Genomic DNA, 16930 nt, shown 5'->3' on the forward strand with positions numbered 1-16930 from the left:
GAGGAGGCACAGCTGATTTGCATTGCCCATCCAGGGGAACCAACAAAGAAAGGCGTGAACAGGGTAAATGACCACATGTGCATTTGGGAAGGGGGGATGGCACTTCACAGAGTGATAGTTCCATGGCCAGAGACAGACTGTGGGTCACAGTTCCCCCTCCCTCCATTAAGAAATGTGTTGCTTTGTTGACTTTTAGCCATTTCATCTTCATAAAGGTAGAAAGATGTTATTGCAACATCGGGATGACTGCCTGTGGACTCCAAGAGCTGGATAACTATCAGTTTTATCTCCACATTTTTCTGTTAAGGACATTTGTTGCAGCCAGCTTCCCTGTTTGTGTTTTACCTTCTGTTCCAGATTAGCACTGAGGGCAATAGATTCCAAATGTAAATTTCCATTTGTTGCTCTCAGACCACTCGCAGTGCACAAGAGCCCTGATTCGGTGGTGTCAGCAATGAATTTTTGATGTAGATGTTCAGAGCTGCTTTTCCACCTGGCTCTCGGAAGGTAGGAACTCGTGAGATATCTGAGGGCCATGATGGCCATGAGTGCGCAGCTGAGGTGTCTTCCGCCTTTGCAGCTGCAGGAACTTAAACTCTTCATTAGCACAGCAGCCTGATTTGGATTATACAAAATCCAAGTGAAGTGCCCTGCCCCATGTGACATTACAACTTCGTGTAGAATTCCTTAATGTTGGACACAAAATATCCTTGAGGCTGTCTGTTGCTTAGAGAAACCCCATTTTAGTGAGACAAAGAGGATGCTCCTCACAGCAATGATATACAGTTAATAATGTCAGTAGTGGAGGCTAATGTGCAACCATTAAAGTGAGATGCAGAATTTCACAGCTGCAGCTATTGTCTAACTATCAAATTTAACTTTTTTATTTTCCTCCAATACCTATCTCTATAATTATACATCTAACTTTTCCACTATGGATTAGTTATAAGGTGAGCTTTTCCCTGATTTTCTGTGGGTCACACTGGCAGCCAATTGCCAATTTAAGAACAGTGTATCAGCCTATAGGAAACATGAAAATTTTGCCCTAAGTACAAAAGTACATGTTATTATTTCTCTTTTTTTGAGAATAATTCAACCTTACCAGCCCTAATGTCTTTCTTCATTTATATTGCAGTCACATTTAGACCTTTTACTTCTCAGGAAGTCTGAAAAAGAGAATGTATACTCCAGTTTGTGGGCAGTGATGAATAGCACTCATTCAGCCTCCTAATACACCCCAAGGTGTCAAAAATATTTGCACATATGTTTCATTAATAGATAAATTAGGGTCTAATTGCAAAGAGAGTGAGACTAGCAGAGGCAGGATAAGAACACTAAACCATTTCTTGCTGTGATGGAAAACCTGCATACTCTGGCTTTTTTGTATTGACTGAATTGCATCTTCTTACAAAACGTTACTGAATCTCCATAGTAAGAGAGATCTTGTCTTGTGCTCTTCCCTTTTTTCAATCCTGCCTTGTCCAGTGTTGCGCTTTTTTTTTTTTTTTTTTTTTGCTACATGCACACTCTTATTTTTAAAAAGAAAAGAGAATAAGAGAATGATTTTCTTACTGACTTTAACAACCTGTCAGCCGAAATGCCGAATGAGAAACCATTTTTCCTCAGCACTTTGCTCATTTAAATGTCTGCCCATAGGTTTATTTCATAAACTACATGGTAAATGAGCTGAAAACGCTCATATCTTTCTTACTCCTTCCACTTTCTGCTGAGTAAGGCAACCCAAAATCTAGACCTGAGGATGTTTATTCAGCACCAAAATTCTCTATCAAAAGCTTTTTCTTCTCAAGTAGTCCAAGTGCTGAAATAAGGCTCAGTCTCAAATTAACAGACCTGGACTGCACACAAGGTTATACTCTGCTTGCAGAAATGAACAATTCCTTGTTTCCAAAGCACTAATTATAACAGCACCTGGCAGCATCACTGGAGATAGGGGCCTGTCAGCATTTTCTCCAGACCCTCTTATGTAGACATTTATAGCTCAGTCATTTATATTTCCTACAATTTAAAACTTTATACAGAATTTTTAGTGGCACGTTTGTCAGGTATATGGCCAAATTCATTTATTCAGTCCATAAAACAGTGGTTTTTGTAAAACTGCAGAGGTGGCCTGCAATTGGTTATTTTCCCAAGTGTCTTTAAAGAATAAGAACTGATAATGAATTTTTCAGAAAAAGAACTGAATTTATGTGTGTACGCATGCCAGATATATTCTTTGAAGCTTTGAGGAGTTTGAAGAGCTAGGAGTAATGTCTTGCCCAAAATGACTGGATCACATTTAAAAATACATTTTTATAAATACGAATCAATATCAAACAAAATAATAAAAAAGCACAAGCCTACCAACTCCACAACCTGATTATGCACTTTTTACCCCATATATGATATGAGAAATTACACAGTGGATCTCATGTTTGGCTTTAAAATGGGGCCATTTCTGTGAAACCCAATAAACTTTTTCTAGCCATAGGACTGAATTAGGGCAGAATTATATATCCTCCCTCCTGTATCCATCTGTATTTTTTTAAAAGAAGAAATTTAATTAATTCAATTATCTCTTTTTGATTGATACACCATAATCAATTCAGCCTTCAAGCTTGAAAAGAATTCATGTTATTCAACTTGGCTTAATCCATCTGACCTCTCCTGAACGGGAAAGGGTTTTTAACACTAGAGAAATATTTTATAATATCTAGATAAGTAAATGGTACCAACTGGCTGCTACCTCATGGTACACCTCATTAGTTTTGTTTATGTAATTTCTGGTTCTCTTAAAAATATACAGTTAAGACTTTATGTAATTCTAGTGCCATGTACAGACTCAGTTGCTTGCCAGAGCTTCTCTCATGCTACACTAGAAAATGAAACAAAGCATAGAATTGTTTAATAAAATAAAAAAAACCCAACACAGTCAAGATTAAAACTTATGAATTTCCATAGAAGGTTAACCTGTTAACCTTATGTCTAAGCCACTGTTCTAGTGCTTCTCTGGCAGTTGTTGTCATTCTAACTCTTGCATCCAGCAATATATATAATGTGTCAATTCTAGAGCTAAAAAAGAAAATGTCCCACTGAAAAATAACTTCCCAGTTTTATGCTATGAAAAACAAAAGCCAGGACTTAAAATCAAAACAAAACAAAAAAACAAACAAACAAAAAAAAAAAAAAAAAAAAAAAAAAAAGAATCAACCAAACAAAAACCCCAAAGCAAAATGAACTAAACAAAAAACCAAGTCACAACAACAACAAAACAACCCCAAACCCTGAGTTTCTTTACAGAGAAGTATTTGTGTTAGTTTTCCTGCTTTCCTGGACATGCATATCTTTGGCAGAATTAGCTTCTTGTGTAATATTTATGGCATTGTCTTGAAAAGAAGAGAGAGAGAGGGAAAATCTTACCTCACACTGTGTTTTGAGTTTTCTTTTGAAAAGAGGACCAATGTGCAAAATGGCATAAACATAAAAATTATCCTATTAAATTATTTTCCTATTTAATTACCCTATAAACCTCTAGAGGTTTTCAGTAGACCCTCTCCAGTGACACTGAATTGCCTCCGTTTCTGGTGTTTGAGGAATGAGAGACACGTGGAGGTGAGGCTCAATTGTCTGAAAGGACTTGCTAGAAGAAAAAGAATGAAATCAGTGACATCAGATGTCCCCTAAAGGCTGACCACTGCCCTTGTCCCACAGTGGCACCAAGACACTCCCTGAGCTTCATGTGGAGCAGAGAGCTGTGGTGAACATCCAAGAGAATTGAATGCATCTATATTTCAATTTAAAAGTGTATGTTAACCTAACTGCAGAAGTAGGAAACAATATTAAAAATTATTCCAATACAGAAGAGGTTAGCTGTATAAAAAAACCCATCAACAGCCTTAATAATTTCCAGAAAACAGTTAAATGAATTAACCACTTCAGGATGTAATGAATAAATGAGAAAGTTGGACTGGGACTGCCCTGTGGGTGCTGATGTGACCTGATTATACAGGAACAGAAATCCCTGAAAGGATGGGAAGGACCACACAGGGAATGAACACACATTGAATCTCTCTGACTGTTTCCAAGATTAGATTAATCAGGCTCCTCCTAATCCTTCTGGTAGCCTGATAACTGTCTCAGTATTCCCATTATAAGTTTTTTAATTATTAATTCATTAGGGCAGGGGTTACAGCACTGGGTGATACATCAAAGCCTTCAGCTCAGCTGTGACAGAAGAATCTTTGGAGTCCTCTGTTGGAGCTCTGTGTGTGATGAGGTTTTTTTGTCTTTTGCCCTGAGGCAGAGTCAGTGGTTTTTCACAGGCAATAGTTTTCTGCTAAATTTGTGGATAAAATTTATTGGATTTGGACCACTGGTTGTTAAGCCTCTGGTCAGGAATCCATCTGTTGCATTGTTAGAGTTTCACGCTCTTCTTTCTTATCCCCTCTCAGGCCTTGCTCTGTCCCACTGACATCTTTTATTTCCCAACTAAATCGGGCCCCCAGCATGTTTGAATTTGTTGTTGAGTAACAAAATGTATTAATTTGAAATGATAATTCAAACAATATTCCTCTCTGAAACTAACAAACAGCTATTATACATGTACCAAGGGCATCCAAAATAAAAACTGTAGAAGATGCTGGTTTTTAGGGTGTACAGTATGAAAAAATGCACAATGTGTAGAACAGAGTGGACAGATCTACCCAAAGGGTGATGGGGGTGACAGATGTTTCAGAGCAGGAGCCCTGGCTGAGCCCTGTGAGGAGGCTCACAGGCAGTGCTTGCCAAGCTCACCAGCCTGTGGGACACCAAGAAGATGTGTCCCCAGGTTATCCTGGAATTCAAGCAATGTCACAGCCCAGCCCTTCCCTTCCAAAGATCCAAGTGCTGAATCCCTCCTTTTGGAATCCAAGAGTCCATGAAGAGCATAGCAACCCAAGGGAGGAATACAAAAGCACAGAGTTCTAACCCAGGCTCTGTCATTCATATGTACAACATTTAGATTTTTGGTGATAAGTTCCATATTTTACTAACTACTCTCTACTACTTACTAAACACTATTTGCTGCTATTTGCTAACTACTGCTGACATTTGTCTTTTTTCCACAAGAATTAACTAAGAGATAGTTCCTGACTTGGTAACCTGAGTGTCTTGCCTGGAGGTAATCTGCTTTCACCAGCAGTGCGGGATCTCCAGGCTCCCTGCTCACACCTCAGTGACAGCACAAACACAGGGGAGGAAATCTCTGGTGTGTCTCCACTGATTTGGGTTGCCCAGAAGCAGCCAGGCCCTTCAAGTATTAACACATGGTAATTATCAGCTACACCTAGCTCACATGACATATTAGATTCCCAGACCATTTCCTTAACCATGATATTTGCTTTTTAATGAGCCATTAGAAAAGCAAATGAAAACTGCCAGGTGTGAATGCTAAATGAAAATGTTTAATAGAAAAAGATACATAACAAGAAATTATTGTCTATTAATAGTGTTGAGAGAATGAGGTGGTGGAAATGCTTTAACGTCTCAGCCAAAGTGACATTTCCTTTGGCAAGTTGAGCCAGAAGAATGTGTACTTCATAATCCATCTGCATGATGGACAGGCAGTCAATAAAGCAGCAGCAGATGAACAGAGCCAGAGCTGGCCAAGGAAAGGCAAGGAGCAAGGACACAGCCCTGCATCCCCAGGAGGACAGCCAGACCTTCAGGGCAGGAGAGCCGAGGCAGCTCCTGCTCCCTCCCCTCCCACCAGTGCTCACCACAAGAGACCCATGAGTGGTGGGGCCACAGAGAGACCAGAGTTTAAGTGGAGGCCTCTGTGAGAAATGTGAAGCAATGTCTCCCTGCAGATGCTGTGTAAAAGGTGTTCAGAGGCATATTTATAAATACATAATATATATTTGTTTATTTATATGAACATTCCTGGCTGGAAACTTACTGCCTCAGCTGCTACATAAACCAGGTGAGAAGCACAATGAATTCATGACCCAGTGTACAATTGTGACATGTCAACACACAGCAGGACACAAACACATCTCCATGTGCCTGTGTATGACATGTAAAGCAAAGCAGATGCATTCCAGGCAACCAGCAGATCTTGTTGTTCCTTTCAGGAGTGGGCTGAGCATAAAAACTCAACACATATAGGAAAACAGATCTATTTCCTTGTGTGGGAGGTAAAAAAAAAAACAAGAATAAAAATATTTTAGAACATTTCCAAGTAAATCTTAGACAGTTTCTCTAAATTCAGTTTATTCAAGTTTTCCCTCAGTAAATATTTGTTACTCTGTGTGCTCCTGAGAGTCCACTGCAGATCTACTGTGAGGCAACCCAGGCTGGAATGAATTCTGCTTCTAACTTGGACATCCCCAGTTTGGGCTCCAAGAGGATGGTTATTGCATATCAAAGGATGTAAATAAGACTGTGTGACTAATGAAGCCAGCCTTGTTGACCAGATGGCAAGGAATGATTGGAAGATTTGAGAAAATTCCACAGGCAATAATTTGTTCACATAAGTGATCTGACAAACACTTATGAATAAGGAATGAAGTAATAAAAGTCACATTCTTCTTATGGATATTTTGTAGAGCTGGAAAAAAAGGCTAAATTATTTCAATAAATGATTTTTTTTTTTAGGAACAGTTTGACCAGATGCAGATGTAATAAATAAGGTGAAATATGACCCCATTGAGTGGCCATTAAAAAAGCTAGTGGGGAGCAAATAACACATTCTCACTAGTGAGGTAGGGGTCATATGACAAAAATCTTCAGGAAAAAAATGGTGCTTATAGTTGGGAAAAAGTAATTTGCTACATTTTATTTGAAATGATGGTTTAGCACCAAGCTACATATTGAATAAAATGTCTTTAAGTATATTCATTTGCCTTTTCTGGTCATTACCTGCTCTAATACTTACATTTCAAAAGAAAAGTATAAGATGCATTCCTCAAAAACTAATTTTTATCAAACTAAAATCATCCCAAAGACTGGAAAACTGCAATGCTGTGACTGGAATGAGAGTTAGGGACTTTAGACTAGTTTATTCCCTATACCAACCTGTTGTGTCTTTGAGACTTTTTAACATAAATATGTGAAGAAATCTAAACAGAAACAGTTGGTTAAAAGGAATTGGAGGTTTCTGACATGTCTCAGCCCATCTTAGTAAAACAGAAGTTTACAATCAGACTCACCTGGAGTAATTTTGAAGATGGCTTTCAGGAGAAATCTGCAGCTTTAACATCTGCAGTTAGCCCAAAGACATGTGGTTGTTCCCCAAACAGTTCTTATCATTCTTTCTTTGAGCAACACAAAATAAATTGTGCAGCTAAACAAGGTGATTGCAGTGATAGAAATGTCCTGACTTTGCTGAGGGATGCTGAAATCCCCTGAAGAACTCTTTGTTGACAAGTTTGCTCTACCTCAGGGGCACAATTCCACAGCAAAAAGTTTATCTGGCAAAAAGGTTCTTTACCTGCATCTGTGATGGCTTAGACGAAGATACTTAGGAATTAAATTGGGGGTTTTGACTTAGAAAATTTTTCTGCTTATTATCAATGATTGCTTTTATGCTTCCTAAGGAAATGAATCTCATCAGAGTTTTATGAGGAAAAACAAAAGAGGGAGGAGCAGGTGTCTGTGAATTAGGTGCTGGATTTGCTGTTTCCCACATCCAGGAAAAGGCCCATTCCCTCTGTGAGTAACTGAGCACTGGGTGACAGCAGTGGCTGCTGTGCAGCCTGCTGATGGACAGCTTGGCCTGTAAAGCACTGCAGCATCTCCTGCACTGCTTCATCTCTGCTGTGTCAAGAGTTTTACTTATGACGTTCTTACACTGGCTTCTATCTCCTGTTACATTTGAAACACCGTTTAAGCCAATGGCTATTGCAGCAAATCAGATTAAAAAAACACCTGAAAAACCACCCCAGCAACCACTGCTGAAAATGCCATTCCCTGCTACTAAGACTGCTATGAAAGCCTGTCCTCAGATTCAATATAAACATGGGCTTATTTTGGGAGGAACTGACAACAGTCCAGCAGCCAGCTGGAAAAGTGTTCTGGTTTCAGCTGTTACTTTTTCTCCTACTGGCTATTACAGTGCTGTATTTTGGATTTAGAATGAGAATGAGGTTGGTAACACACTGATGTTTCAGACGCTGCTGAGCAGAACTTACGCTAAGGCAAGGGCTTTTCAGCCCTGGCAGCGGCAGGGCTGCAGGGCACAAGAAGCTGGGAGGGGACACAGCCAGAGCCAGGACAGCTGGTCCCAGCTGGATAAAGGGATGTCCTGGACCACATGGCGCCCCACTCAGCATATAAAGCCAGGGAAGTTGGCTGGGGGTTGCAGCCCACAGTTCAGGACAGGCTGCACATTGGATGAGCAACTGATTGCACATCCCTCATTTTGTATATATTTTTTCATTAGAATTATTTTTTGTTCTAATGAGCTGCCTTTATCTCAGTCCCTTTTTTCTGATTCTCTCCCCATCCCATGTATGTTTGAGCAAACAGCTGCTGAAACCACAACAAAAATAAAACCCTGTTGCCCTTCTTCTCTTGACTGACAGGTTGTTAAAGGAGGAGGAGAACCAAAAGCAGAAATATGGGAATGCTCTGATCTCTTTTGGAGGCATCAGAAGTGTTCCCTTTGTCTGCTAAGAGCAGGGGTAGGCCTGAGAGAAAACCAAGCACCAGCTTCACAGTGACGCTTCCAATGGTCACAGATTCCGTGCTTCATAAAGCCAGTCTGAGATTTTAATTAACACAGTACAGCTTCCTCCATCAAACATGTTTGATGTCTTTCACCTCTAAGATTTTTCTTCTTCTAGAGGTTTGCTGAATCTTAAACAAAGGGTTATTCTTGTCTTCAAACCTATATTCTCCACTGAGTCATGTTTATCAAATTCATGAGATGATCTTGAAAGTAAGGCTAAGCCTTTTCATCTGTGTAAATTAAACATGTTTTTCTCCCTGCTAGAATAGAAGAGCACTGACTCTTCTAAACATGTTTGCAGCAAGGGAGAAAAAAGTTCAATTGCATCTATAATCTAATCTAAATGTTGTGATTAATATCCTTCTCTTTTCATAGCCAGCTGTGTGACACTTATCCATGTTATACATTTTTTAAAGCTATCAACTGCATAGATTTTTTTTTTTCTAGGAGAATTAATCACAGCCCTGACTGCATGGATATTGTTAGAAAAGAATCAGTCCTAACAGCCTCTGAGCATTGGAGTTGTTAGACTTTGTGGAAGAAGGCCAATCTGGCAAATAAATTCTGTTAAAAAAACCCCAAACATTTGAAAAGCTTGTCATTTGTGCATCTGTAAGAAAATTAATCAGAAGCAGAACTAAGTGGAAAACGAAATGTAAAAGTAAATGATAAGGAGAACGTTAAGTAATAAAGTAATGCAAAAATTGGTACTAGAAGGACTGAGGAGGTGAATTGTTCTTCCTCTGTGGTTACAGTTTAGGCCTATTTTTATATCCATTCTCTCTGTGTAACTCTGGACAGAATTCAACTCTTGCACTTCCCTGTTTGATGCTGGAACGGGGCAGAGGGAAGTTCACAAGTCCTAAGGATGGTAGGGGTGGGTAGGGTAGGTGCACACCTGCAGAAAGCTCTCAGAATACAAATAGAGATAAATAACAGCTGATTTGGAGGGACTGATTGGTCACTGGGACACAGCTCAGTGGAAAGGACTGACCACACAAAAACATGGAGACTTTCCAGATTCCTTGCTGACATATTGTCAGAGCATGTGGACTGATAATTCAGACCTTTGCACCCAATCTTGCTAAGGAAAAAGATTTTAAAGAAGATTCATTTCAGGGTTTTTTTTAATACAACTCCTCCTCCTCATCCTCCTCTGTATGTTTGTTCCTTCTCACCATCACCCTCAGCCCTCCCTCTGATTTGATGCAATTAATGAATAGATGCTCTGATAATCAAACCAAGTTGCCAATTATTTAACAATGTACTAATGAAACATTCCAAGAACATCAGGCCCTGGTGAAAAGCTGAATTTTGTTATTCATTGTCTCAACAGCAACTTACACCTTCATTTGGACCTGTTTCTGGCTCTGCTGCATAAAGGAGGCCCAGTAAACTTGAACAGATACAGAGTTTGCTGTCTGAGGCCTTGCAGATGCACAGATATAAATTTAATCAATTGTTTATCCCCAGATAGAATGATCTGACTCTTAGCAAGTATCAGCAAGAAGAAAAACCAATTTTAATTTAAAATAAAATGAACAGTTGGTTAATGAAACTGCTGGTTAATTTTGAATGGCTGGATTTTGTTCTACTTGGGAGAGAAATTCCCATGCAAGTGTACTGTAAGAAAAATTGGTCCAAAAAAAATTTCCTAAGAAAATATTACTTTCACAAATTTCTGCATCTTCAAAGCAAAGCATGGACAATTTAAATGGTGCCTATATTTTACTTTTGGCTCAATCTCTGGTTAATTTGCTAAGGTGATAATATATTGTTGTTGAAGTGCAGTGTGATAAGAATTAAATATCAAATTCTAGGGAACACTTTAGGGTATAAAAAGCCCCAGCAAACAGATATTTTTGGATTGCTTCTTCCTGCATACAACACACTACTGAGGCTCTCCATGCTTTAAACTCTCATCAAGATGGCAAAGCTCTGTTCATTTTCTTAATTCAACCTCAAACTCAGAAATATTAACCTTCCTTTTATTCTGCTTATCAAAACTGAAATGCTCTTCAAATCACCAGTGAATTTAGAGATTTTCTTCCCATGTTATCAGTAAATGTTTTGTCTCCTGGTTTAACAAAGGCATTCAGTCTGCGCAGCAAGTTGTAGGTTTTTGCCCCCATTGCACTCAGGAAAAACACCACCTTTATCTCATCAGCAGTGCTAATAGAGGTTGTCTAGGCTTTTCACAGAGCATACTATTGAACTGTCAGACAGGTCCATTTTCCCTCTACAACAGGCATTTTTAATCCCCTCACTCTTTTCCTCCCTGCTTTCAGTGGGATTTTCATCGGGTATGTCACTGCATATGGGATTTTTGCCCATTTACTGCCAAACACTCCATCTTTACTTCCTCTGGCATAGAGTCAGGACACAAAAACTATGCAGGCAATTTAGATCAGAATTTTGTGTATATAATAAATATAATGAAAGGCTAAGTTGTATTCTTATCACTGTGATCATTATTTTCTGAGTCCTAAAACACAGAACGTGGCCAACAACTTGCATGGAAGTGGTTTGAAGAGATTAACTTCTCCATATACCCTGTAGGGAATGATTAAGCTCCAATTTCCAGAGAATAGAAACGGGTAGGAATTCATCATGGGTGAAAGGTTATTTGCCTATTTATTGCCTCTGTACCTCATTATGAACACAGATTTAGAAAGTATGTAGTTTAAGAAATTAACGAATGAATAAAAAATATGCAGCTTTCTTGCTCTGAACTTACTCTTTCTGTTCTCCTTATGTCTCCTGTGCTCTTGTTTTTGAGTCCTCATTGCTCAGATGAAGTAACAGATCTATTTAAGACACTATGTCCTGACAAAAATATTTACCATAGTTTAAATCTTTAAAAATGCTTCTGTTATCCTGTTACTTGGTCACAACATAAAAGTATGTGGGGACAAATTAGTGGCATCAGTTCAGAAAGTAGGAAAAGTTTCTTCCTCTAGGGATCCTAATTCTCATAAATGGGCACGTGTGCTGAAAGACTCCTTATTCTGTTCTTTTGAAAGTCACAGTGTGTGACCTGGAACTGCTGCATTTAACCACGGCTGAACAAAAAGAATCACAAAAGGTGCTTTATTATTCAGTCCAACCCAATCTATGTATTTCTAATGCAAATGGAGACATTCAGGAAAGCACATTCTTAAAAAGCTTTTTAGAAAGCTTTGGCATTTGTAGAGACGTATCTTTTTATTGTGGGTACTTTGGGTTTTTGTTTAGATTTTTTTCCTTTTTTTCCCCCTGCAATTTCTAGTAGACTGGTAAGGGAGTTTATATTACTTACTAAAAGCTGAGCACTGGTGTATCATGGGTGTAATCACATAAAGTATCCATTTTTCTGTGCTGATTCTTTGTCTTACTATGTCACAAGAGTGTTCTTTGATTTGTAATGCCGAATTTATCTTTGAAAAATAAATTTTCCTTCAACTGTAAGCCTTAAGTTTCTCAAATTTACAAGCTCTACAAGCAGTGCTCTCACTTGTCCACTAAGCTTCCATGCTATACAAACTCATTTCCAAATAAGCTTGTGCTGCCAGGAAAAAGGAGAATAAAAATTCCCAAGTTCATGGGCTATAATGTACCACGACCTACTCTCTTAGGAGTAGGTTCCTTTCCCTTTGTTCAATTCTCATTAGGAAACCCTGGAATAGTACCATTTCTTGTTTTTGCTCCTCATGCTTATCAAGACAAATGTTTTTGATTACTGCAAGATCAGACTTTGCTACAACAGCTCAACAATTGCATTATCAGTCATTTACTATCAGTCTTTACACCTCATCAGTTAAAATACATTTTGTCCCCCCAGTGAAATTTCCTGGAGTTTCTTTGCAGACCTTTTCCAGAATTAAATTAATGAGTTTTGCTTGCTAAAAGAAAACACTACATCTACAGCCAGCTCCATTTATTTGATGAATCCAACTAAATACAACTCAGCAATCTGACTTGACTAAATGGCTTCTGACAAGATGCTGGAGTTACAATGAAAGAGGCACTCTGCATATGCGGCATCTTCTATCCAGAGCCTGTAAGGTGATGTTTTTAAAACATCCTGTGTTAATTTTAGTAATTCTAACATGACCAAGAACATTAAAAAATCATTTTCTGTGTATGCTTTTCATTTTCACTAGGCCTTTAAAACAAAATTAACTTCATCACTCAATCCCAAAAATGGCCATTCATATATCAAATGATAAAATCTCAATAGACACAGTATATGCTTTTCTCAGCCTGATGGTTCTTGTCATTAATTCTTTCATAAAACTTGAGAACAAGAGGTCATTTAAATAGCTTGAGCATACTGGTCTCCAGTCACCTGCCAAGTGGGTTATTCTGGCATGTAAGTGTACAGCCTGTGCACAGGTTGTATTATTTATCATAACACCAGGGAGAATTATTACAATTTATGTGCCTGGGCAAAGTTTCTTGGTCTACCTGGCACTGTACGACTAAGTAATGAATCTCTCAGCATTGTGTATTTTCCTGTCTTTTCAAATTTCTGGGGTTTTTTTCAGCAATGAAATCAGCCTTCTGAATAAATCTGAGTTTTTCCTTCTAGTACTTGGTGCACAGTATATCACTTCTGAGGGACGGAGGAAGCGCTTTCCAAACATGACACTCTGAAGGAAGCCCCTCTCCCAAAACTGTTCTGTTCCTTTTCCATGATGTGATGTTCAGTTCTTGCTGTGGGCAGGCTCAGGCCAGACAGCTTTGGAAACATTTATGCAAATGATCAGATCTGTGAAGTCATTTGATGAAAAGGCTTTTGAGAATAATCCAGTGTAATGAAAACACTAGTCTTTACATAAAGCTGTATAATCAAGCAATTCTTTTCCTTCAGACTTTGCAGGTGATATACAAGACACTCCTGCAGACACACTTTGGCACGGTCTTGTTTAAGGATTTACTGATGAACCTTTGCCTTTGTAAAAATCAGAGTGGAGATGTCCTGTCTGCTATCAAACAACTGAAGAGAAGCACCTTAGGGTTTTATTTGACACATGCTCCAGAAAATTTCTAGATAAAGGACAAGAGAGTTGTGCAGACTAAGTGCAGAATGGGGAAACTTCATGCCATGGAAGGAGCACTGGCACAACCTCTGGTGAGAGGACACCTCTGAGAGCCCTGTAGCTTTCAAGTGCATGTTCTGGGGACATGAGAAAGAGAGAATGAATCAAAATCCAAATCTTAGACATCTCTTTCCTTGCTCCAGCCTGCTGAGGTACTTCTTTTGTTACTGTTGACTTTTCTCTTATGGGTTCCCAGCCTCTTGCCTTCCTGGTGCCATCCCTGCCCTTGCAAGATTCCCTGGGGAAGCAGCAAGTCTCCAAAGTAAAATAAATTGTTCACAAACTCCAAGACTTTCCCCATTAATTTTAAGTCACTGTAACACACAGCTCATATCTCTTTTTGCACAGAATTGCTAATGAACTGATAGGAAATGTGACCTTTCAGGTCTGTCAGGATGCAGGTAACTGGGAATTCACCACACATGATCCGACCCTGTGGTGCAGGCATTGCTATCACAGACAAAGTCATGTGCCATAGGCCAGTATTAAAATACAAGAGTTTGATTAGTACTCACTACAACTAGGATCAAAATGCTATTGATTTATGTAAAAAAAAAAAATCCATAGCTTCCTAAAGCCTTTGGGGTTGTTTATTTGTCTTTTTAAGAAAAGGAAAATTGCAATGCTGGAGCATGGCAGCCCTTTCTGGTGTCACTACATGTGCTCTACAATACTGATATTAAGACTTGAGAGGAAATATAAACAAATGCAGGGTTTAGACTGATCTCTACATACAGCAAAATATAATCTCTCCACTGGTTGCAGTCACCTAGGTGTTACTTAGCTTTATTTCTCTCACTGATTTTATCCAAAACATGCAGTTATGGGATTTTCTACTATGATTTTTTTCATTCCACCTTACACTGTTTTTAAATCACTTGATTTAATAGTTGCTACACTCATATTTTTAATTTTATGCAGCAAATTAGATTAGATAGAATTTGAGGCACGTATATTTACTTGTTCTGCAAAAAGACCAGACCTTTAGTCATACAAAAATGCCTCTCTGCCAGTGTGATACAGGCTAGTAAATCATCCCTGTGACATCTCTGCCTTTGTTTCTGTGGAGTAGACAGTGTTTCAGGGGTTTCTGTCAATCACCAGAGCATCTGTTTTTCCTTGTGGATATTTCCACCCACAATTCATGAGGTGTGTGTTCAGAGATAACAGCTGATCTAATTTCATCCAGGAAAATACATTCAGATAAGGTGAGAGGGGAGTAATTGAGTTAAAATCTGTCTGCTGTGTGACAGCAGAGATCAGATACACTCTTCATACATTTAGCTAAAATTGCCATTAATAACCAGGGATGAGTGAAAAATGGACTTAATCTTATTTTTCTCTGAATGGTTCCCCAAAACAATGACTTTCAGTGCTAATTACCTAATAGGAGTAGGTGCAAGTTTCTTTGTGGTATAGTGCCATCCTTCACAGAAAGTAATGGAAGTGCGCTTCTGTGAGGCCCAACAGACAGCTCAAACAGGAAAATGCTGTGGCTTTCTGTACTGTTAGCTTTCTGCGAATCAGGAGTGGATGGAATTTGTTTTGAGATGTGTTTTTCTCACTGACATCAACACAGCTAGGTGAAAAGCTTGCTAGGTTTCTTTTTTTTTTTTTAATTCCTCAGGATCCTGAGGATCACAACATGGAATTTCTTATTTCTTTTACCAGCTCCAGTACCCACAGGGCAGCAGATGGGTGTGCCTGTCTTACCACAAAACAGAACTCAAGATCTATTGCTCTCCTAATTGGACTGAACAAGACATCTGCATGTTTTTTCTGGACCCGTTTTTTTTCAGGAAGAAGGCCAGCATTGTGTACAACTTCTCTAAGAAGGCCAGCCCACAATGAATGAGGTGTCCCTAAAGCAGTGGTGGAGCAGAGCAGCAAGAGATTGAAGCTGTCCATCCCACTGTCACTGATGGTGGGATAGAGTGAGAGGTTGAAGAGGAGTGTGCAGAAATAAGATTCTGCTGCACTGGGACCTCACAGTGACCCCAGTCAGAGAGGAAAGTCTCATTAAGCCCTGCAGATCAAACTGATTTAATTAATGTTCTGAATCCAATAAAGGCTGCAGCTAGAATCTCTCTTTAGCATCTACCTCCTACAAAAACAAACAAACAAAAAACCAACTAACCAAAAATCCCAACAAAAGTCCCAAACAGTTCCTAATGCCTCAGTGCATCTTTTGTCCCTTTTTCTGTAACATACCCAGGTTTCAGTATAACATATTGGAACTAACCTCAACTACTGCTAAGCAAGGGAGCTCAGAGCCATGTTGTCAGCAGGGGAAATTATTTCCCACAGATTTCAAAGTAAACTTAGCAGGCTGATTTTGATCCCAGTGTTACTTGCACACAACTACTGTTTTCCTGTGGGGCGCAATCCAATATACTAGGTGTAGGAAATTCCTAAACCGCAGATTTCAGGAAGCTGTAGAAGATTCAGAGAAGTGCACTGTATACTTAAGGTGATCTTTTGGCCTTCTTGAGACACCCACTGATTCTTTTTTAGGGCCACTTTAAAGAAGAGACAGGGGGCCAGATGGGCCAGGACGGCCATTCCTATGTCAGGGGGAGCATTGATCTGTTCTTCATCACAGTGTGAGTGATCCCTTTCCTTCTGCTTTGTAGTCTCCCTAGAAATCATTTGTCAGAGGTCACACCCTGAGTCAAAGGATAGCTGAGAATAGATACAAAGAACCTGAACTTCAGTTTGTACCTACCAACAGACTTCTTTTCCTGAAATAATCTCAGATTTGAGACTTGGAGGTAACATTCCTTCTTTATATTTGACACACAAAATATTCCACCCATTCAGTTTCTGTTATTTTTCTGAAGAGAAGATTATTATTGCTTTCAAATGTAACTTTATGGGTTGGTTCTGTTCGTTAAGCTATCCGAGAACCTGCAAGCGATGATAAAAAAATTAAAATATGCTAGGAATATTTAAATGTACCTGTAGGTCTGACGATAAGTGAACTTGCATTATCATGTTTCTTTTCTAACAACAGAGGAATTTTATCACCAAAACCTTTCACTTGGCAGAATCCTAATATGGATTCTCTGTATGTGAATATTAGCCTTGAGGGCCTCCAGCAAACCCAAGATAGATTTGGACCACAGTAAATGTTGATTACCTC

Source organism: Anomalospiza imberbis, chromosome 7 (assembly GCF_031753505.1).
Source record: "Anomalospiza imberbis isolate Cuckoo-Finch-1a 21T00152 chromosome 7, ASM3175350v1, whole genome shotgun sequence".
Taxonomy (NCBI): Eukaryota; Metazoa; Chordata; class Aves; order Passeriformes; family Viduidae; genus Anomalospiza; species Anomalospiza imberbis.